We start from the raw sequence: 23,349 nt of genomic DNA on the forward strand, positions 1-23,349 counted from the left end.
CCTGGAGCCTGTTTCGGATTCTGTGTCTCCCTCTCTCTGACCCTCCCCCGTTCATGCTCTGTCTCTCTCTGTCTCAAAAATAAATAAACGTTAAAAAAAAATTTTAAAAATAAATAAATGAAAAGCTCCCCATAGAAAAAATAGTTTCAAACAGAGAGGGCGGCAAACCATAAGAGACTCTTAAATACAGAGAGGCGGGCAGGGGAGAGGGGAAAATGGGTGATGAGCATTGAGGGGGGCAGTTGTTGGGATGAGCACTGGTGTTGTGTGTAAGCTATAAATCATGGGGATCTACTTCCAAAGCATTGTATGTTACCTAACTTGACAATAAATTATATTTAAAAAATAATACTAAGCAACTAAAAAATGAAAAGCTCCCCATGAGGGTCCAATGTGCAGCACAGTCAGAAAGAGTGGTTTATTTCATTTCTAACCAGCTCAAGGGTCCTCAGGAAGACATCTTGAGCTGTGGTTCTAGAATTTTCTTCTTGCAGCTGAGGTGCTGCAAAGGAAGGGCCTACATCCGGGCCTGGCAGGTTACAAATGAGCAGAGAGTGTTGCAAATAAGGAAAACGGATCCTCGGCATTTGTCTCTGTAGGCAGCAGGGAGCATTGGAGACCATGGAAAAGTCTGGAGCCCAGGCGGTATCTAAAGAGGGTGACAGCTTCTCAGTCCTTGAGCCGTGGTTGTCGTGAGGTAAGTGTTCCTGAGTGGCCAGATCTTGTTCTTCATCAAGAGAAGACGGCCATCCAGATTGCTAAAGGAAGTATCTCAATTTTTACATGTGCTGACAAATTCAAATAAAAAAACAGAAAAAGAGTAACAAAAAAGGTAGGGTCGTCTGATTCTGGCCCCACAAAATAGTGGAGGTGGCTCACAGACTGACCGCAGCTGAACTAAGCAGCCAGAGAATCAGGGACTCATAGCCATGTGAACTGGAAAACACTCATTTCGTGGATGAGGACACCAGGCCTCAGAGAAAGGGAGGGGACCCAGCCAGCCACACCGTGAGCTCACAGGGGCGCCAGGTGCACAACACAGGGTTCTCGATCTGACTCCTCTATTCTTTCTCCCACCTTGCGTTGTATTTGGAGAAGAAATGCAGACAGATGCAAACTTCAGTGATTCCCCAACAGAGCATTTGAACAGGATTAACCAAAGTTTGTCTCACATTAAATTCATTGTTCTCCTGATCACTTAAGTGACTGGACTTGATTTGAATTAATGCAGACCTCATATTGTTTGCTGTGTTATTTACAGTAGTGTCCATAGCACGTATAGCAGATGCCCGTCTCTCGGCAGACGCTCGGTAAATACTTGTTGAATGAACGAGTGAATGAATACATTAGTGAATGTCACAAAGGTACAGACTCTGTGGGTATTTGTGGTCCTTATTCTTTTTTTATTTTTTTTTTTTTAACTCAGGCATTCCCTAATAATCATAATTATATTGTTAGGTTACATTTTAAGCCACTAAATCAATGTTGTTCTTCCTGAATTGAGAGGAATCACTCTTTGCAGGAATAGAAATAGCGCTCTAACTTAAAAGTAGCCAATCAACTCTCTTTTTCTTAAAAGTTTCTCTTTTTTTCTTAAAAGTTTTCAGTGCCAAACAATGTGGCAACAGAAAGGCTGCCTGGCTGAGATTGGGTATCCTGACTTCCAGACTTTTTTTTCCTCTGACCCTCAAAACCAGGGTAATTCCTGGAGACTATCAAATAGGTGCTACCCTGACTTCTCCGTTCTGCCTCAGTGTTCATTTTGCTTCACATGTTCAGGACTTTTAAACTGACATGCTAAAAAGAAATCAGATTTCAAAGTTGATTGGGATCGAGTGAGGGCACAGGTTTTTCTAATGTCTTATTTACTTGCGCAGGTAAAAGTAATGATAAACTTTGCAGAGCAATCGAGTGTTTCCCAAAATATTTTGCATTAGATGGGATATGAGCCTCTGGACAGCTTTGTGAGGTCAGGATTCAGCAGTTAGCATTATTCCAGTTTCTCAGAGAGGAGACCTGAGGCTCTAAGGATTCTCAACTGACTGAGGGTCATAATGCTGAAAAGTAGTTTTGTTGATTCTTGAAGTCCAGGCTGTGCAATTCAAAGAGAATTACCCTAAACACCAGGTCACGAGGGAGAAGGAATCCGTATGCACCCTGTACCCAGATGGGTTTGTGGAGCCCCGGAAGGAGTTCCCTAAGTAAGGCAGGACCAGTGCGCATGGTCTTTGAGGGACACGGCGTAGGTGGAACATACATGCTAGGAATGGTTTGTGTTAGGAGGAAGGGGCTTGCCTGCCGAGGTCTTTCCTCCCCCTGGACTCTGGGATTCTCTGGAGGGACTGTGCTAACAGAAGGGAAACGTGATAGCCAGGAGAGCTGGCTCGCGGGAGGTCTTGGGGAACGAAGACGGTGTGAGGGAAATCCGGGCTGCACAGTTCATAGCTAATACAAAAGGAACTTATGAAAGCGGAATATTAAAACAAACAAGTGAGTTAAAAATAACAAACTTTTACTGACTTGCCCTGACTTCCCTGGCCTGCTTAGGCACAGAGCGTCTTTGAATTATTTTGTTAGCTCCGGAATAGTCAAATATTGACCTCCAAAAATAGCAACTGCATAGTTTCCCCCCTAATATTTTTAGCATACTATGAATTTCATTATAGGGAGCTGAAGTCGGGTTTTTTTTTTTGTTTTCTTTTGTTTTGTTTTTGTGGTTGTTTTCTTTTTGATCCACTCTCTTGGGAAAAGAAGTGAAGGGATTTATATGTCTTTGAGGGGACCCACGAGGCGGTGACTGGGGGTGTGGGCAGTGAGGAGCCAGCACCCTTTTCCCTGTAGGTAAGAGACTGGGAAAGGAAGCCCTTTTCATAGGAACTGAAAACTTCTTTACTGTGCTCTGCATTCCCCCACCGAGTAAATAAACACACTGTCTGCTTGGAGGCCTCTCTGGGAGGCCTCAACAGTGTTCACGGAAACAGTAAATACAGCATGCGTGGAGCCCATCCACAGTGCCACGCACTCCACTAGGAATGTTATGTTCCTTATCTCATCTGTTGCTTCCGAAAATCCATAACATGGTTATTATCCCCACTGTACAGACAAGGCAGGCCCCGAGGGGTTTTGCAACTTGCCCAGGGTCACACAGGACCCGCGGCGTCTGCCTGAATCCAGATGCTTGCCCTTCCCTCTTCTACTCTGCAGACATCCAAAGGCAGCATTCACTCCAACACTAACTGAGGCCCTCTGTGGACCAAACGCTGCGTTAGGTGCTAGGATGAGGCTGTCGTATTGATTTCAGCCACCGGACGTTGGGTTTTTATCCCGTTGTTCAGGTAGTAAATGTTCCGTAGCTGGTGGATATATTCTGCCGTGTGCTTTTTCCTAAAGGCATTCCATAGCAGATGAACTCGGCTTTTCAACCAACAGGGAGACAGTGGTTAGGAAGCGAGACTTGTAAAGAAATGGAAAATATGAGAGAAGCAGGTCAGAGGCTTGTATTTTCTTGGTGTCCCCTTGAGACTGCTACTTTTCCTGGGGTGGGGAAGTTTGAAGAGACCCCCCCCCACCCCGACCACCCTCCCATCAGAGGATGTTGAAGGGGGGGGGGGTCAGATGGGTGGGGCATGTGCAAATCATTAAGACCTTAGGCATGACACCTGAAGCCTTTTCCAGAGTCGGATGTGGATTGAGAAATTAGCAGGGCTTTTTACTAATTGAGCCATTTAATCCCCAGTGAAGTTCAAGGTCAGTGTCACTTTTGGACTTATGAGTGTCATAAGGCTGGTTGCCTTTTGATGATAATGATAATGAGTCAACATTAGATCCACATTCCATTGCCGAATCTCTGGTAGTCATAATACCAGCCAGCCTTTACTGAGTATGCACTCCTGTCCAAGTCCTTTAGTTATATGTCCCCATACCCCTGCCTGAAAAGAGGTGTCACTGTCCCTTTTATAACCTGAAAAAATAAAATCACAGAGATTTAGCAAAATCAAATGGTTTGCTCATGGGGCAAGGTCAGCCCCATGTCTTCCTGGCTCTCATGCCTGTGCTTTTAGCCCTACGAGGCCTCTGTCAAGACCAGAGGGGGCAGAAACCACAAAACGTACATCTCGCTCTTGAGAAGTTCATGAAAGCATCAGGACAGAGACACAGAGCTGAGTACAGGAGTGCTGGCTCTGGACTGTGACTTGTCAGATGGCAGAGTTGGCCCAGTTACTTAGCTTTCCTGGCTCAGCTTCCATCTCTGTAAAATGGACATCATAAAACTACCAACCTGCCAGAGGAGTCCCGAGTACTAAAGGAAAAATGCCTTCCAGGATTCTACTGCATAAGAGGAGACACCAAGAAGGCATTCTTCTGCTCCTGACCATCTCCCCTTAACACTTGGCACATCCAGCCATGCTGGCCCTCCTGTTCCTTGAAGGAGCCCTGCTCCCTCTCACCTCAGGGCCTTTGTGTGGAGGACTTCATCTGCCTGTGATGCTCTTTCCCTTTCTCTCAAATAGTGTTTTTTCAAAAAAAAAAAAAATCTTCCTTTCCTGATCTCCAGGTTAGATAAATTCCCTTTCTCCTTATAATTTTTCTTCATAGCTTTTATCATAGTCTTCATACATTTTCAAGATGACTTAATGCATATCTTTTCCCAACCAGATTGGGACTTTTCCCAGCCAGACTGGGACTTTTCCCAGCTAGACTAAATTTATAATGGCTGAGCTTCTGTTTTTTCATGACTGCATCCATAACATGCAACACTACATGGCAGTGTTAGATATGTGTTTGTTGAATGAATGAATGAATGAATGAATGAATGAATATAAAACACTACATCTGGAGGCCCCTCTCCCCCACTCACACATGCAGTCTCTCTCTCTCTCTCTCAAATAAAATAATAAAATAAAAAACACCGTATCTGGCACAAAGAAAGAATTCAATAAATTAAAGTACCATTACTATTATTATACAAAGTACCAAGAATCAACTCAAGAGTTATAAGTCACCAGTTGACAATACAAGTGATAGCACGAGGCAGTGTATCAGTTATCTATTGCTGCAGTAATGGTGAGTAACGAACAATTATAAGATGCAATGGCTCCAAACCATATGCTTTTCTTTAAAGTCTGTGTTTCTTCTGGCCGCGCCAAATATAACCATGGCTTGTGGTGGTGTCGATCTTGGCTGAGCTCTCCCACATGTAGGGGAGTTGGCTCTCAGGGGCGGCACGGCTAAGACCACTGAGCAGCCTGACTCTGTTCTGAGTGTTCATCCTCCAGCTTGCTGCCCTGCGTGTGTTCTCGTGGTGAAACCAAACTGTCCTGTGGTCTAGCTCTGGAACACATTGCACTGACCTTAGAGAAAGGCTGGTGCAAAGGAAGAGGAGGAAATCTGATTGTAAACGGTAGCTTTCTTCCTTTGTATTTGTGTTTTAGGCCTGTTTTCCTGCAGCTGCTGATTGTAAACTACGGTTGATAAATGGCAGTAGGTTCTGACAAACTAAAGAGGTGAAGACTTATTTTCTGATTTTCCTGGTAGTATTTTCCAACTGGGCAGCAACCCCCCAACCAACACCCCTTTTTTAAGCTTACTTATTTAAATAATCTTCACACCCAATTTGGGGCTTGACCCCAGTATCAAGAGTTACGTGCTCCTCTGACTGAGCTGGCCCCTCTGCAAAGCACCTTTTGAATTAACTGGGGGCTACTGAGCTGGAGAACAGAAACCGATCTTTTCAAGCATCTCACACAGTCTGAGATATGATGGATACTTGGGTTTTAATGAAAACACTGAGGATCAAATTGTCAGGCCTGTGTCAATGGGCAGTGGCCTCTTGGAGCCTATACTCAAGTTTGCCTGCTGTGTTGCCTTTGAGAGATCATAAGCTCTTTGTGATAGCTTCTTGTTGATTCATTTTTATTTCATTTCTGTCTTTCTTTCTGCCTACACTCCCTTCTTCATCCCTGTTTTTTTTTTTTTTTTCTCTTTCCTTCTTCAAATAACCATTCCTTGGGCAATAGTTAAGAAGTTCCTGTTTTTATTTATTGCTCAGAGTGTGGTTATTTGTCCCTCTCCTCTCTGCACAAATAGTTTCTCTCCCACAGCATTCCTTAATGAATTCTCATGTACTGGAAACATTTACTCCATAGCTTTGGACATAGTTCACTAAGGCAAGGTGGAAAATCATAGACCCTTGTTATCAGTTAATGACCCAGAGCTGGTTATTATGGGAATAAGTATTAAATAGAGCAATCTGCTGTATTTCCCTTTGCAACTCTACTCCCATATTTAAATGTCTGAGAGATTCTTACTACCAAAAATTATAACGAAGTTTATAAAATATCAGACTTCAAAGAACTTGATTTTACAAATGGGGGAAATTGAAGTTCCGAAAGATAGTATTTAAAAGTGAATGAAAGATTTATATAACTTGTGAACGTGTTTTAGTTTCATACCAGGGAGCCAGGCTCAGCAAATACTTTCATGTTTTTGACACTTCTCCCTGAGGTCAGTCTGTTTCAGGGTCAGCAATGGAAGTAATCAGATTCTTACTTCTCACTCAACCTGGGTAGTGGCTGGTGGTGGCTGAGGCAAGTAACTTCTTATCTTAAACATCCTGGTCACTTCTTTTTCCCACATCAAGCTCTGTCCACTTCCTTGACCAAATATGCAAACACTGATATTTTCAATCCTTGGAGGAGGAAGTAGACAGAGAAGCCCGCATTGTATCACAGAAATGTCTGAATTGACAGACTCCATGGGAAGAACCTTATACACTCAGATGAAAGTAACCTACTTGATACAGAAATCACTGATTTAAATGTACCTGTTTAAGCTTGCAACAAACCCCTTCTGAACTACACATTTAAAGTTGTGAACACCATTTCTAGATTAGACTTTGCTAAACTCTAAAAACACAGAGTAGAATCATCTAGAAAGTAGTTTTTAACTGATGCTTTAGGGACTCTGAATCCATTAACTGTAAATTTGTTTTCCAGCAACTATCCAAAGTAGTGTTCCCTACAAAGTAAAAGTTACACTTATTTTGAAACTTATAAAAAGGAAGCCACTACAATGGCATCAATGAATAAAGAGATAATGCTATTGGATAAAGCCAGGCATTTCTAATTTATAAATAACGAGACACCGCACCACACACAAGGTTCAGATTAACTTTTTTTATAAGTTCCCAGTCATGTGTTTTCAAAGACCCCATAATACCAAAATGTCATGATCATATTGCATCTTCATTGCACTATTACTATTTTTGTGTTAACATGATTGATAATTGGTATGATGGTAAATGGGCAAAGATTTATTAAATGACCAAATGGCTGAACAACTCAACTGTTACAATCATTGAAATAAGTAACCTGATTATTTACTTAGGAATCAGTCAGCTGAACATATCCGACAAATAACCCTCCCCCCTGCCCAGGAACACCTATATCAGACATTGAGGAATAGGGAGAATCCTCTGGCAGAGATCCCCAATTTTGTGGGCCGTGACCCATTCCTGGAGCCTCAGTCTATGTAGTTCTTATTCCTCTACACCCAATTTTACTCTTTATTCTACATTCATCCATATTATTCTTTGTAGAACAGAGATGCTTTCCTTGGCTCCTTTCCATAATCATTATCCCTATCCCAGCTTCCTTGGGCCTGCCCCAGGCAGTAATGCACATCATTGTCCTACGCCATCCCAAGGCCGGTCACACACGTAGTTTTTCTCTGTTTTGTGGTTTCTTCCTCATTTTACTGAGTGACTGGAGGACTGGTGGAGGCCTCAATACCTAGAATAGTCTGTAGCAATGGCAACCAGTCAGGAGCCTAGAACTGAAATTTATGTTCTTCTTTCAGATTCCTTAGCACTGCTAGGAATAGTTATGGGAATAGCCTGCAATCGCTCTCAGAACTTTTTGAAGATACTCTTTCCAATTGCTACCTAATGGAAAATGCTGAGTTTCCTACTCTTTATGACTTAAATGTTTGAGTATACTCTTCTACCTCTATGAGCTGGGCCTCCATCCAATATCCTGTCCTAATTACAGATCAAGGTACCTCTCACTTTGGCCATTTGACTATTACTAACAGTCTCTTTCCAGGACTCTTTGTGGATCATGTTAGTAAAGGCCATTAGTTTAGAGAACTGCAGATATTCTTTTTTTTAATGTTTATTTTATTTATTTTATTTTATTTTTGAGAGAGAGAGAGAGAGAGAAAGAGAGAGAGACTGAGCGTGAGTGGGGGAGGAACAGAGAGACAGGGAGACACAGAATCCGAAGCAGGCTCCAGGCTCCGAGCTGTCAGCACAGAGCCCGACGTGGGGCTTGAACTCACGAACCGCGAGATCATGGCCTGAGTTGAAGTCGGATGCTTAACCGACTGAGCCACCCAGGCGCCCCAAGAACTGCAGATATTCTTTAAAGTGCTATGATTAATTGGTAAACACACGTGTGTTATTTATCATACCAAACTAACTTTTATCCTTTGAAAGCTAATAAAATCCCCATGACATAACCGTTATGTCAGTAGACATTCCAATAGCATTCAACCTACAATTGAATTCAATCTGGATATTTGCTCCACGTATTAAATTGTGTGTTGCTCTGATAAATTAGTGAAATCACGATTTTATTATTTTTTAAGTTAGTTCATGAGTATATGGATGTGAAGGAAAAATCAGTGGAAAATATGTTATTGTAAAAAACTACTCTAGTAAATATCTTTTCTTCTTCTTTTTTATTTTTTTTTTGGGGGGGGGTATACTATATGATTATAAAAGACTGTAAGACCCAAACAAGATCACACGTTACTGCATATGACCTATCAAAATGAGATTTTGAGAAATTAAATTTCTAGGGTCGTAGATTTTGTGTCGGTTGCAAAGCTGGGATCAGACCCTCACAGCTGTTTGGCAATGGTATATATATATAAATTTCAAATTTGATTCTCTGGCTAGTCATCTTTGCTGTCTCAGAGACCTCAATCTGATTGTAGAGCTTAATGAGGATATCCTTTGCAGTACATCCTAGAAGAGAGTAAAAGTCAATAGTACTATACTAAAACCCAGAAACAACAGGGAATTCCGGGGCGTGGGGCACACTCATTGTCTGTCAATGCCATCACAGAAATTTAGGACACAGGTAAAATTTCAGATCTCCTGTCTGCTGGTACAACCCTGTGCAATAAATGCATTTGAGAAGGGGGGGGGGGTGGTGGTGCTTAAAGCACTGCCTTGATTTATTTTCAAAAAAATAAATTAATAACCCATAACCCCACCCAACAACACTCAATGATTTGGTATGAATATACCTCTATTTTATCCATTTACATAAAGAATCATCCACACATTAAGGTACACCTGCCACCGGCCCATTAGTGAATCATCACTGCATTAAGAAGCTTTCAATACCCAATCTTTCTAATGTCGTTAGACAACCTTGACCTTCGATTTCTTGCAGTGTGAATAATATTGCATCCTATCTACACAGAACAGTGTAATCATCTTTTCTATTCGTGGCACTAAGACAGTCAACAGTATTTGATACAATCAGCATGTGTCTTGATACGGAAGGCACATGGTGACAAGCCTAACTGAATGTAGTTATTCGGCTGTCATGAAATGCACCTTATGGTGATAAACTTCCACCATAAAATTGGAAGACTATCACATAAACATGTTTCACAAAGAAATACACTAGCAGAATTCACTGCCGGGTTATTGTTGGAAAACAGTGTTCTATTTATTGTGCTGCGATTTTTACAGTATGTGTCAGTGTTTGGGTGCTCATTACATTTTACAATGAAGTAATTACTGGGTGGTGATTTCTTTATTCTGGACAACAATTCTATCTAATTAGTGAACAATAAATTGAAGTGGTTAGATTAGCGAAATCTGAATGGACATAGCAAGACAGGCTGATTTTCAATGTGTAGGAAACATTGTGTTGTTTTAAATTTACACTCTCAAACTACGTGCAGATTTTTTAACTTCATGGTAAATAATTTTTTCCTATATGCCGCCTCTCCTTTCTACCTCACTGTCTGCTTTTTCTGGTTCCCCTGCTCTCTCTCTTTCTCTAATGTCACCACATTATTAATTAATAAAATAACACCAGTGGTTTGATATAGTATCTGAAATACACCATCGAGGGTAGGGATATAATCATCATCTGCATTCACGTAACTCCTAAACTGATAATATACAACTTATTTAAAGACATTTGTCCTTCAATTTTATTGTGACCCCGGGAGTGATACTCATATTCCACTGCCTGCTCTCCAGCTCTGAAGGGTAGAAGGAGCTGTTCATGGAATCCGTATGCTAGGAAATCAGCCTCACTGATTTTGCTGAGGAAAGGTCTTACAATTTCATGTTCCCCTCACAGAGCTGGGAACTGCCTGTATTTATCTGATACAGCCTTTTTCACATATCATGGATGTCGAAGCTATGTGTTTTGTTGGGTTTGTGCCTCGAAAAATAACCACAACCAACTTCGAATTTTATGCACACCAATGACAGATAAATGCTCCTTTTTAAGGAGAAAACTTAAAAGCAGAGAAAACCATAGGCAGATACAAATCAAGACCAGTAGGAATTGGAGCCAACCATTCCCCTGGTGCCGGGCCATGCTGCCTGCTGGCGGTGTAACCGGGTCTTCTGAATTCCCAGCAACCCCTCAGATGGTAGCCCAAGATGCTAATGTTCTTTAGGTCTGAGGGAGCAAGGGAAGGGATTTTCAAAATTGCTACTCAGGGAGGAGTAAAGGCTGGAATGGAGGTGAGAGGTAAAAACAATAAGAAAAAGAATAAAGCAGGCAAGTAATAATTGAAAGAAAACCGTTGTAGCAATACTAACTCAGACAAAAAAACGGATTTTAAAGCAAAACAATTGCTAGGAAAAAAAAGGGGACACTAAATCATCATAAAAAGAGCAATGTACTGAAAATGTATTGCAGTCATGTATATGAACCTCACAGCACAAGCTTAACTATATATAAACAAACACTGACATGGTTATATGGAGAAAATGAAAAAGTTACGATCATTGTTGGAGATTTTACCATGTGCCTATTGGAAAGAGGATAGAAAAAACATTGTAAGAATATAAAAAAAGAACCCAGCAATTCAAAAAATCTGGGGAGTTAATTGTTGGGGGCAACCACACTGAGCTTCAGAGTTTGGTTGTCAGAGGAAACTCAGGCCCAGTGCTGTTAGACCATCCAATCTTTTTTTTTTTTTTAGTTTTTTTTAACGTTTATTTATTATTGAGAGACAGAGAGACACAGAGCGTGAGCAGGGGAGGGGCGGAGAGAGGGGGAGACACAGAATCCAAAGTAGGCTCCGGGCTCAGTGCTGTCAGCACAGAGCCCGACGCGGGGCTCGAACTCACCACCCACGAGATCATGACCTGAGCTGACGTCGATCGCTCAACCAACTGAGCCACCCAGGTGCCCCTAGACCATCCAATCTTTCAAGAGAAATTGGAATCGGGATTTTCAGGTAAAATCTTCTTGAAAGCGTGGCAGGTGAAGACTCCAGCATCTTCCGTGACGCAGTGCGGGCGACACACGCCAGGCCCCCAGCTAGGGTCTGTTTCTGAGTGGACTGATGTCTGCCTTCCCTTTCGTACATTTTTTGAGGTTCGAATCTTTGTTTCTCCATGGCTGTGTCTTCAATGGTGTTTGAAGATTAAATGAGAAAAAAAAATTCAATGTAATAATGATCACATTAATTAATGATTTATTTTTACAACTTATTTCACCGAATGCTTTATATATATTCATACGATAGAAATTTCTGGTAGTCCCAGGGAGAAAAGTGATACTGTGTATACCCTCTCTCCCCTACCAGTCCAAGCTCTTCCTAAAACCTGAAGGAAATCTTACTCTTTTGTGCTTCTCCAGTGCCTAGCTCATTAGCACAGGGTTGATAAACGAGAAAATAAATAGTTGGAGTGACTACATTTGTAACTCTTTATAATTATTATAATTCCATTGGCAAACATTTATTCAGCACTTACTGTGTGTCAGATACTGCTTGATTTTTACATGTAATTTATTAATTCCCACAACTACTACAGTTATGTCCATCTTACAGATGAGGAAATCTAGTTTGAGAGTAGGAGCAAAGCTAAGTAACTCAGAGGACCTCCCACAGCTTATAAGTGATGAAGCCAGGAAGGGACTGTGTCTCATAAAAGCCTCATAATACATCACGTATTTCACAAAGACCTCTCCAGTTAATGAAAAGGGAAGTTCTGACTGCAGCAAATGTGAAAATTATAATCCCCTCTTTATAATCTCAACTACTTAACTGACATTTTCAGTTAACTCCCTTAAAAATTTAGCAGATATTTATTAAGCCACAAACTGTAAGTCTGGTCCTGTGGATCTAGCCGTGAACAAGACAGAGAAAATTCCTGCCTTCATGGTGCTCATATTCTAGGGGAGAAAGAATAAGTAAACAGGAATAGTGAATATGAAACAGAGATGAAAATAAATGCAGGGATAATATAATTTTAAGTACAAGAATAACAGGGTGCTTTTTCAGGTAGGATGGTAAGGAAAATCTTTCCTGGGAATAGCAGGAGAATGAGTTCCAGAGAGAGAGAGAGAGACAGAGAGAGAGAGAAAGAGAGAAGAACAGACACAAAAGCATAAGAAGGAGCGTGCTTATTAGTTCAAGAACCAGCACCAATGGTGGGCAAGGGAAGCCAACAGGGGCCAGATCCTGTAAGAACTTCCAGGCCAGAGAAATGATTGAAAATTGTTATTTCAGTGTGATGGTAAGCCACTGGAGGCTTGAGGGCAGGGAAATGACTAGATGTGATACACGTTGTACAATCATCATTCTGGTCACTATGTGGAAATATGGAGGATGGGGTTAACATGGAGTTCTTTGCATAGTTTGGGGTCATTTATATGGGCCTGTTTTGTCTTTACCTATCAGTAAATTTGGGGAAAGACTAGAAGCCAGAACACTAATAAGAAGTCTTGGGTAAATCCCTTAAGCTATCTAAACTTCTGATTTTTCATCCGTTATATGGATATGATATCTGCTCAGCCTCCTCCACAATATTACTGGATTAAATGAGATAGTGTAAATTTAAGTGGGCATGTATTATACACATGTAAGAAGTAATGTGTATTATTCAGATCATAGTGCTGGTGATTACAATGGCAAAAAAGATAAAAATATGATGTAATGGTAGACTATTTTTGTTTCCACTGTGTACCCAATTTAGGTGAATAGAATGAACTGTGTGCATTTAGTAGTATTAACTCCTTATTATGGGAGTGGACATTATACTTCTGGTATCACAGTAACTCACGAGTGCTCTGCTTGGATTTTGTTGACACAGTCCAAGTACAGCTGAAAGAAAAACTCTTTTAAAAACCTCCGTTTCTAAACTCTGAACACTTAGGAACTAACGGTCATCAGGTCAGGGTACCTGGGTGGATCAGTCGCTTAAGCATCTGACCTCGGCTCAGGTCATGATCTCACGGTTCACGAGTTCAAGTCCCATGTCAGGCTCCGTGCTGACAGCTCAGAGCCTGGAGCCTGCTTCAGATTCTATGTCTCCCTCTCTCTCTGCTCTTATCCGGCTCGTGTTCGGTCTCTGTCTCTCAAGAATGAGTTAAAACATTTAAAAAATTTTTTAAAAATAGTCATCAGGTCACCTACATTATTTTCCTGACCAGTAGCCAACTGTCTTGTGTTTTTCCTCCAACTGCTTTTTTCCCAGACGTCTTTTATGAATGGTTTTGGCATCAGGTAGATGAAAGCAGCGGCTCTAATGGCTGAATCGATATTATGGCTGCTGTTTCCATGCGCTGCCAGTTTGCCCCGAGAAGCTGTTTCAGAACGAGGGTCTGACATCGCGCGCAGAAGCAAGGTGTTATGTCGGAACACGCCCAGAATTTGGAAGTGGACAGGGTAAACAAGCTCGAACCCCAGTGGGTTTTGCTAGTTTTGTGGCCTTGAGCATAATTTTGAAAGTTCTTGAGTCTCAATTTGCTTATATGTAAAATGGAGACAGCAGTGTTTGCCGACGTGTTGGCCCAAGCCTTCAGTAAGACCCGTGTACAGAGCACCGGGCCGATAGTGGACTCACGGCTGATAGCTCCTGCTGCTCTCCTAGGGGCAAACCTATTTCTCATAGTAGTGGGCGAGGGTAAGGATGGGAGGCCACTGTGAACTAGAATTGTTCACAGTTTAGAATTGTCGAAGTAAGGATTGCAAGCCTGCTTCACGTTCTCTCTCTGTCTCTCACCGGCCTGTTTGAAATCACGTTTCTGCCCCCTGAATTACCTTAACCTTAGAACCCTTTCAAAGGGTTAAAAATTAAGGCTAGGCAGAGGCGCCTGGTGGCTCAGACAGTTGGGCATCAACTTTGGCTGAGGTCATGATCTCACGGTTCATGAGTTCGAGCCCCGTGTCAGGCTCTGTACTGACAACTCAGATCCCGGAGCCTGCTTGGGATTCTGTGTGTCCCTCTCTCTCTGCCCCTCCCCCACTAATGCTCTGTCTCTCTCTCTCTCTCTCTCTCTTTCTCTCTCTCTCAAAAATAAATAAACATTTAAAAAAAAATTAAGGCTGGGCAATTATTTCCGGAACAATGTTGAATGAATACATTTTCTCTGAGAGGAGACCTTTATTATTAACTCATAAATATGAATTAACTTTTATAGTGGCAAATTAGGAGCACAGAGAGCAGCCCTTTGAAGACCCAAACTTGTGCCTTGTGAAATCCTGGAATATTGTAATTAAAGTGCCTGCTAGAGGTCATCTCTTATCAAGGACTCCTTAACCTGTTAGGGTGAAAAACATTGAGGCAATCTGTCAAGATCAACATATCTCCCCAGGAAATGGCTCCTTTACACTTATAAAACTTTATGGATGGTTTCAGGGTGTCTCATGTCCATGTATGAGCCTCATGTTAAAAGCCCACAACTGTTTCAGGATTATTTTTATTTATTTATTTTTTTTCCTGATTGGAACAGGAAACTGAGTCCTAGATTCATAGACTCCAGTTGGACCTATAATCGCAGGTTGGATTTCCCAGGAAAGAGACTTTGACATGGAGCCTAGGAGCAGGATGCTTATCAAGGAATGCTCTTGGGATCAACACCCTAGGTGAAAGGGAGGAAAGAAGCAGAATTGGGCAAAGGGGGAAGTTAAGAAATAATGAATTCTTGGGGCGCCCGGGTGGCGCAGTCGGTTGAGCATTCGACTTCAGCCAGGTCACGATCTCGCGGTCCGTGAGTTCGAGCCCCGCGTCGGGCTCTGGGCTGATGCCTCAGAGCCTGGAGCCTGTTTCCGATTCTGTGTCTCCCTCACTCTCTGCCCCTCCCCCGTTCATGCTCTGTCTCTCTCTGTCTCAAAAATAAATAAATGTTGAAAAAAAAAATCTATAAAAAATATAAAAAAATAAAATAAAAAAAAGAAATAATGAATTCTTAACAAAGGCCCCAGATGACTTCATGGGGACCTATGGAGGTAAAATGGCCTTTCTGAGCCATCCCAAGTTGGGCCAAGAGTTACAGCCAGGCTTCTTCAAAGACTAGCCATTGGATGTGGACTTCTCTGGGAGAAGCTGCACCCTTCAACTGAAGCAATCCTTGAAAGTGATGACGGCTAAGGCTCTCTGCTAGGATTACTCCCAGAAGTGCGGTAAATAGGTCCTTCCCTGCTGGAGGGAGAATGTGGGTAGCACATCACAGCGCCCACCGTGTGAAGTGATTTGCCCAAGGTCACACATTATTTTTCAGAGGAGCTGGGATCTGGACCCAGCCTTCAGACTCTTAGCCAGTGTTCTTTCCATTCTAATTTTGCCTCTTTGTCTATTGCTTCTAGTATATTTCATCCCCCTGTCAAAACTTCCAAGCTCTTTACTATTCTCCTTTGAAACAACACTAGCCCAGCATGTTAGGAAGGAACATTTCCTTGAATATTGTCTAAGCTTCTTTGTGTAGACTGTTAAATGTCCTGCTACTCTTTTGCAAGACCAAATAACACCTGCACTTGGAAAAAAAGAACCTAATATTAAATTCCATTACTCAGCTCAGGAGCACAACAGACAGAAAAGGTTCAAAAAGGGGCAATGAAAAAGAATTGAGTCATAACAGGAGTATATAGAGTAATGAGTTTAATTTCCCAAATTCTCAATTTCCACTCTCCGTTCCAAACATGTTTCTTCTCATGCAATTTAACCATAACTTCAGAGTAGCCTTACAGTGTATTGACTAAGAACTAATTAGTGTGTCCAGACCTTTAATGTGTGTCTGATTTGTGAACTGCAACTTTTGGAATTTTTCTTCTTTTCTCTGCAACTTGTCCAAAGCTAAACCACCTTTTCAAATGTCGCCCTTGAAGATGAAGCCTTTCGCTGCCGAGGGAAGTCTCACCAATTTCTGATGGCAGGGGGAAAAACGAATGCATCTTCCTCTCTGACTTTTTTTTTTTTACTTTGTCTACAAGAATCAGTTCTCAAGAAGAGCCCATTGTCTCACTGGGATGGAGATTGGAATAGGCCATGTCCAGGCCTCTCTTATCATCATCGGGTCTATTTCCCTACCGAGTTTTCTTTGACACCCTTAAGAAGAGCTGTTCCGTGTCACAAATAATAGTCTCTGTACTACAGAAGGCTGTACTATCATAGACAGTCAGTATGCATTTGCTGATAAGTACTGCAGTAGACATTACGAGAGTTCCCAAATACACAGCTTTCTACTCCTTCTCAGAATACTCGTAAGTGGATGGGTCCATGTAACCATTTCTGGCTAGCAAAATCTTAGCAGAAATGATGCATGTCATTTCCATACTGAATCAGGAAAAAGCCCATGTGTTGTTCTCCTCTCACTTTTCCTCTGCTCTGGCAATAGTGAAGGAGGCCTTGTGTTGGGATAATAAAATCCCCCTTCCAACCTCCAAAAAGAGACAGCTAGCTTGATCTTTGGGTCATCATTTGGAGAATGGCTTTTCTCAAGAGTCGTCTAGACCCACAGTAGACTTTTTAAAAAATATTTTTAATGTTTATTTATTTTTAAGAGACAGAAAGAGACAGAGCATGAGTGGAGGAGGGGCAGAGAGAGAGAAGGAGACACAGAATCCGAAGCAGGCTCCAGGCTCCAATCTGTCAGCACAGAGCCCGACACAGGGCTTGAACCCACAAACCGCTAGATCATGACCTGAGCCGAAGCTGGACGCTTAAATGACTGAACCACCCAGATGCCCCCACAGTGGACTTTGAATTAGTGAAAAATAAACCATCCCTTTGTAAGGCCACTGAGATATTTTTTTGTTACTACAGCATAGCTTAGCAAATACTAACTAATGTAAGTGATTCCTCTTTTGCCTCATCTTCTTCAAGCACCAAATTTACCAAAGAAATCTGCATATTCCTATACTCTTTCTCTCTGATCCGTAACAGCCTAATAAACGTTGCTATTGTATTCTCAGAGCACACACATGGATCACAGCCTTCACTGCTGCCAACTTATGAAGGAGGGCAATATTTCTTCACTTTCGTAACCCCCAAACTAAGTATAAGCCCAGGCTAGAGTAAGCTTTCAATAGAGGTTTGTTGGACAATGAACTGATAACTGAATATCTTCTGAGGGGACAGTGTGCCTGTGTTTCGCACTCAGGCCTTTTCTCGGTTTTTTGTTTTGTTTTGTTTTGTTTTGTTTTGTTTTGTTTTGTTTTGTTTTTAATCCTTTACCAGTTCTAGTTTGCCCATCTTTGCAGAAAGGGCAAGAGAAAGTGTGAACCTATCTCAGGGGAACTAAGGCAGGGGATATGGAATCCACAGTCTCTCTCATCTACCCTCTCTGTGACCATAAGCAAGTTACTGAGCTTCCTTAAACCTCATTTTTCTCATCTGGAAAAGTATGGGCCAATAGGGCCTCCTTCACAGGGTTGATGTAAAGATTACCTGAGACAATGCAGGTAAACAGCTTAGCATGATGCCTTGTACAAAATACGTGGCATATAATAAATATGATCTATTGAATGTATTTGACCCTCCCTTCCCTGCTGTACCTGTGACTCTGACTTCCAGCTACCACCTCATGTCCCCCTCACTACACAGAGATTGTCTCACCATCTGGTGATACCTCATCTCAGTCTGTCTTCTTCAGACAGTGGCCTGTGCAACAGTCCACTTTCTTCCCTTTAAAAAGTATAGATAGTTGTTGGGTTAAATAGAGTGAATCATATAATTCCTATTACTCTTAATTAACTCAATATGTCAATAACTACTATGATACCGCCTTAAAAGAACATGCATTTTAGGGGAAGCTTTATGGGCATGGCTCAGATGGTTGAGCATCTGACTTTAGCCCAGGTCATGATCTCATGGTTTGTGAATTCAAGCCCCACATCAGGTTCTCTGCTGTCAGCGTGGAGCCTGCTTCGGATCCTCTGGCCCCCTCTTTCTCTCCTCCTCCCTTGCTCGCGCTCTTTCTCTCAAAAATAAATAAACATTAGGGGCACCTGGGTGGCTCAGTGGGTTAAGCGTCTGACTTCGGCTCAGGTCGTGATCTCGCGGTCCGTGAGTTCGAGCCCCGCGTCGGGCTCTGTGCTGACAGCTCAGAGCCTGGAGCCTGTTTCAGATTCTGTGTCTCCCTCTCTCTCTGCCCCTCCCCCGTTCATGCTCTGTCTCTCTCTGTCTCAAAAATAAATAAACGTTAAAAAAAAATTAAATAAATAAATAAATAAATGAACAAACAAACATTAAAAGAAAGAGAGAACGTGAATTTTAAGAAGGGATACCAGCAAATCCAGGGCATCTGAAACACAAAGATGGATCTATAATGGTAGAATTCTAGTTAAGAGTGACTGATCTTGGGGGCACTGGGGACAATTGGCGCTGGGGCGTCTCGCTCCTTGGTTGAGTCACACCATGCGGATTGTCACTGATTTGGTTTATGGCTAGAGTTGGTGCTGAGACCAGGAGGTCCCACCATAACCTTATCTAAATGTAAATGATGCAGAGGGACCATTGTTGTTTGTGCATACATTTTAAGAATTTTATTTGCATAATTGGCATATAGATTGACACTGTCCATTCTCAGATAGTTGTCAAGTTAAGCATTTATTATTGCTACATTTCAACATCTCACTAAAAAAATTCTTTCAAAATTCCACGTATTATCGTTGATCCAGATTCTCAAAACCTTAATAGAACCTAAAGCAGAGACTGTATAAGTCACTGGAGGCCTTATGGTCAGTAAGTCTTTGTTACACTGTACCCGCACAAAGTTGATGTCAATTCCTTCAACAAAACAAAAATTCCACTGCTCCTTGCTCACTTTCATCCTCCATGTAACCCTTTAGGCTGGATGTCTTCTTTGTGTCTCATGAAGTTCATCTCTGTCTTCTCCATCCTGCATTGTGGTCTGTCAGATCCACATGGCAGAACAGTAGATTTCCTTGGCTTTTGGCTGCAAGTTCAGCTGATGGGAAACACAGGCAGGATCTGGAAGATGGGGAAAGAGTGAGTCTGAAGCATTTATTTCCATAACTACCTTCCTGCTGGGTGGGTGTGGGGTGATTATGTCCCTAAGTGGAAGGCCAGAGACCTTGGTAGGTGGTCAGCTCCATTTAACCACCTCTTGGGTGTCTGTAACCACTCTCTCTTCCTTGTCCCTTCAGGTCTGAGATGCTAATGCCTCCCCCCATAGATAGTCCCAGGGTACTACGCTGTACAGAGTTGGTTTCTTTAAATACCTCTGTAAATTATAAATTTTAATTAAATTCTTCTCAAATATCCCACGGTTTCCTTTCAGGACACTGGCGTACATCCACAAACTGACTTTGTTTATGGGCCCCGGTACTGCATTGTCCAGAGAAACATCTCAGATGAACTTAATCCTTTCCTTCTGAGATCATGGAAATGACAACACATTTAAAATTCCTGGACCAAATTTAGTCATTCTTTTGCTTATTTTATGACATCATACCATCTTTTTTTCCCCCTTAGGAGAATGTTATCAGTAGAAGATGTCAGCTTAGCCTAGGTCCAGAATTGGAGCAAGGCTTCTAGAAAGTATGACAAATGCACAAGCATGTCAAGCTGTGACAGTCTCAATGGGCTGAGATTTCAAAAATCTTATGAAAGGGAGACTTTGAAGTGCTTTATTCAAAGGCAGGCAGCACTTTTATCATCAGAGGAGGAGATTCTAATGTGGCCTGATAATTAGCATAGAGTGGGGGCATCCACTCTGCTAAGGAATGAGATGCCATGGCTGGAATGTTCCCTGAACCCAAATGCGGTTGCACAAAGAAGCTAGGCCTCATTCCTGAAATTTATAACCATATTCATCATAGTTTTATGAGATATGGAATCATTTTTTAAAAAGTCTTGAACCCTTATAGAGCTATTCAAATAGCCATTGAGCTATTGGAGCTGAAATCGGAGTTAGTTCAAAGTGGCAGTTCATAAATTAGAGGCACGGTTGTTTCAAGGAGAGTGCATACGTGCCATGCGAAGAGGCTGACACTAGTTTACGAAGTTATCGTTATGCTCATGACGGTACAGGAGTTGGGGGGAGGGCTAAGCAAGCAGATTTTGACTTTTAATTTTACTTTAGAGTTTAATTAGAGACCATCAGCCATTAGACACAAACAGAATACACTTCATGTTGTATATTCACTTCATTTTTTTTTTTAGCTTAAACTGTGTACAAGGGGGAAAAAATGAGTCATTAACCAGGCAGATCTTAAGAAATTTCTAGGTTAATAGAGAAGGACTGAAAACCCCAAATCATGATGTAGTCTGCTAGCTAAGTGCTTTGTGGCATGGACAAATCTAGGAGGGCTAAAGAGCATGGAAGGAAAGTTCCTGACTGTGGGCCTGGGGAGTGTGGCTTTTACCATACATACATAATTCTGTATGTATTACATACCATACATACATAATTCTGTATGTAGCAGTCTCATTACCTTTAAGACAAAGGAATTAGTTACAATAGGTCAGGATGGGCAAATACAGCCTACAAGCCAGTTCCAGCCTGTCACCTATTTTTATGAATAAAATTTTACTGGAATACAGCCATGCTGCTCATACATTCACAGCCATCTATGGCTGCTTTTGTGCTGTAATGACAACATTGGGTGGTTGCAAGAGAGAATGTAAAGCCTGAAATGTTTATTATCTGGTCCTGTACAGATAATGACTGATAACCCCTGCTGTGGATGATTATACAAATTAGTGAGAGCATCAGTTTGATTTCTGTAAGGTAGAACCAAAAGTAACCATGGCTAAAATAATATTGAGGTTGCTTCTCAGTCAAAGGAATCTGAGCTGGTAGGGTAGCTCTCTTTACAAGGGAGTGCATGACTTTGCCATCTTCTCTGATGACTTCCCGCTCATAATCCAAGATGGCTTCTCTAGCTCTTAATATCACTTCCATATTCCAGACATCAGGAACGGGAAAGGGGACACAGAAGGCACACTGTTCTCTTAAAGGGCATGGACAGGCAGTTGAATGTTCACTTCTATTCAAGTCATACTTTGTAAAATGGCCATATCTACAAGGGAGACTGGGAAATACACTTTTTTATCTGGGGAAGGGGCATGCGCCCAACTAAAAATGCTATTACTGCCTAAGGAAAGACAACACATGTGGAAGGACAAGTAACCTATAGATTTCCTTCTACTTAAGCACTATGAACATACAGAATTAGTCTATTTGGGCTGTTATAACAAATATCACAGACTGGGTAGCTTAAACTTAAACAGAAATTTATTTTCTCATAGTTGTAGACACTGGAAAGTCCAAGATCAAGGTGCTGGCTGATTAGTTTTCTGGTGAGAGCTGTCTTCCTGACTTACAGAAAGCCACCTTCTTACTGTGTCCTCACATGGCCTTTCCTCAGTGTGTGCACACGGCAAGAGGGAGCTCTCTGGTGTCTCCTCTTATAAGGGTACTAATCCTATCAGATCAGGCTCCACCCTTATGAGTTCATTTAACCTTAATTACCTCCTTAAAGGCCCTATTTCCAAACACAATTTCACTGGGGTTTGGAGCTACAGCGTCTGACTTTTGCGGGGGGAGGACATAACTCAGTCCATAGCTTATCGTTTTCTATATGAAATTGACAGAAGGAGACAAGTCATAAATGCTACAGTAACAAAGAATGGGACTGAGGCTCTGGTCTGTTCACTTAAAGTTACAGAAATATGAGCACCTCCTTAAAAAGGAGAAGGTAGTAATGAACTCTGACAACTCCACAGAATACTTAAAATGAGTTTTGATGTATCTGTTCGGTGAAATGTTTTCTTTTTTACCCACAGTACAAATTATTCTGAAATTACTTTTTTGTTTCAAAAGTTTCCATTAAAAGTTCTTTAAAGGTCACGTCCAGTTGGACCGAATCCAATTCTGCTCGCTATGGTAATGTCTAGGCAGGCACTGCTGCCCAGTATGTGCCTTGGAAACAAAAAGCACACGTTTGGGGTTCTAGGAAGGATTTCTGCTAAAAGGGTCTATGTATCACCTTTCTCTGTGAAAAGCTAAAGGGTGGTCAAACTCTCGCCTTGGGAATTTTGAGCTGCGTGATATGGCATCAGGATAATTTTTTTCAGTTTTTTTTCATGTTTATTTATATTTGAGAGAAAGACAGAGACAGAGACAGAATCTGAAGCAGGCTCCAGGCTCTGAAATGTCAACACAGAGCCCAACGTGGGGCTCGAACTCGTGAGCGGTGAGATCATGACCTGAGCCGAAGTCAGACACTTAACCTCCTGAGCCACCCAGGCACCCCTTCAGTTTTATGTATTAGTCATCATTCGTTTTTTAATCATTCCACTTGGCATTGGGGTACAGTTTTGAGGATCTATTGCCCTAAACTCAGTGGCTTAAAAAACACTAATCATTTATGTGCTCAGGATTTTGCCGTTTGAGTAGGGCTCAGCAGAGACAGGCTTGTCCCCGTGTAACATGGGGGAAACTTGTACAGATGGCCTAGATCTGAAAGATGCACTTCCACAGTGGCGTCACTCACATGGTTGGCAAGTTGGTGATGATTGTCAGCAGAGGGCCAGGCTGAGCCTGTTAGCTAGTGACCTTGACTCTGTTCTATGCAGGCTTCTCCGCGTAGCTCCTTAAGCTTCCTCCAAGATTGGCAGCTGGGTTCTAACAGGAAGAAAGAAGAAGCTGCCAGTGTTCTCAAAGTCTAGGACTGGAATCTGCATAGCATCACATTTACTAATTCTATCTGTCCAAACAGTCATGGAGCCCAGCCCGCAGTCAAGAGGGTGAAAGAAGGACTCCACGTCTTGGCAGGTATATAAGTAAAAAACCTCGGGGCTCTCTTTCTTTTTTGAATTTTTAATTGTGG

General features: G+C 41.9%; 1 protein-coding gene across 1 annotated transcript in view; it reads left to right on the forward strand.

Annotated features, from left to right (window-relative positions):
• The first annotated feature begins 601 nt into the window (after window positions 1-601).
• Window positions 602-23,349, forward strand: part of RARB (retinoic acid receptor beta) — an 876,710-nt gene continuing 853,962 nt past the window's right edge. Inside the window, exon 1 of the mRNA XM_045436330.1 lies at window positions 602-697. The gene's annotated coding sequence lies outside the window, so the exon portion shown is untranslated. The remainder of the gene's footprint in view (window positions 698-23,349) is intronic.

This window comes from Leopardus geoffroyi, chromosome C2 (assembly GCF_018350155.1).
Source record: "Leopardus geoffroyi isolate Oge1 chromosome C2, O.geoffroyi_Oge1_pat1.0, whole genome shotgun sequence".
Lineage (NCBI taxonomy): Eukaryota > Metazoa > Chordata > Mammalia > Carnivora > Felidae > Leopardus > Leopardus geoffroyi.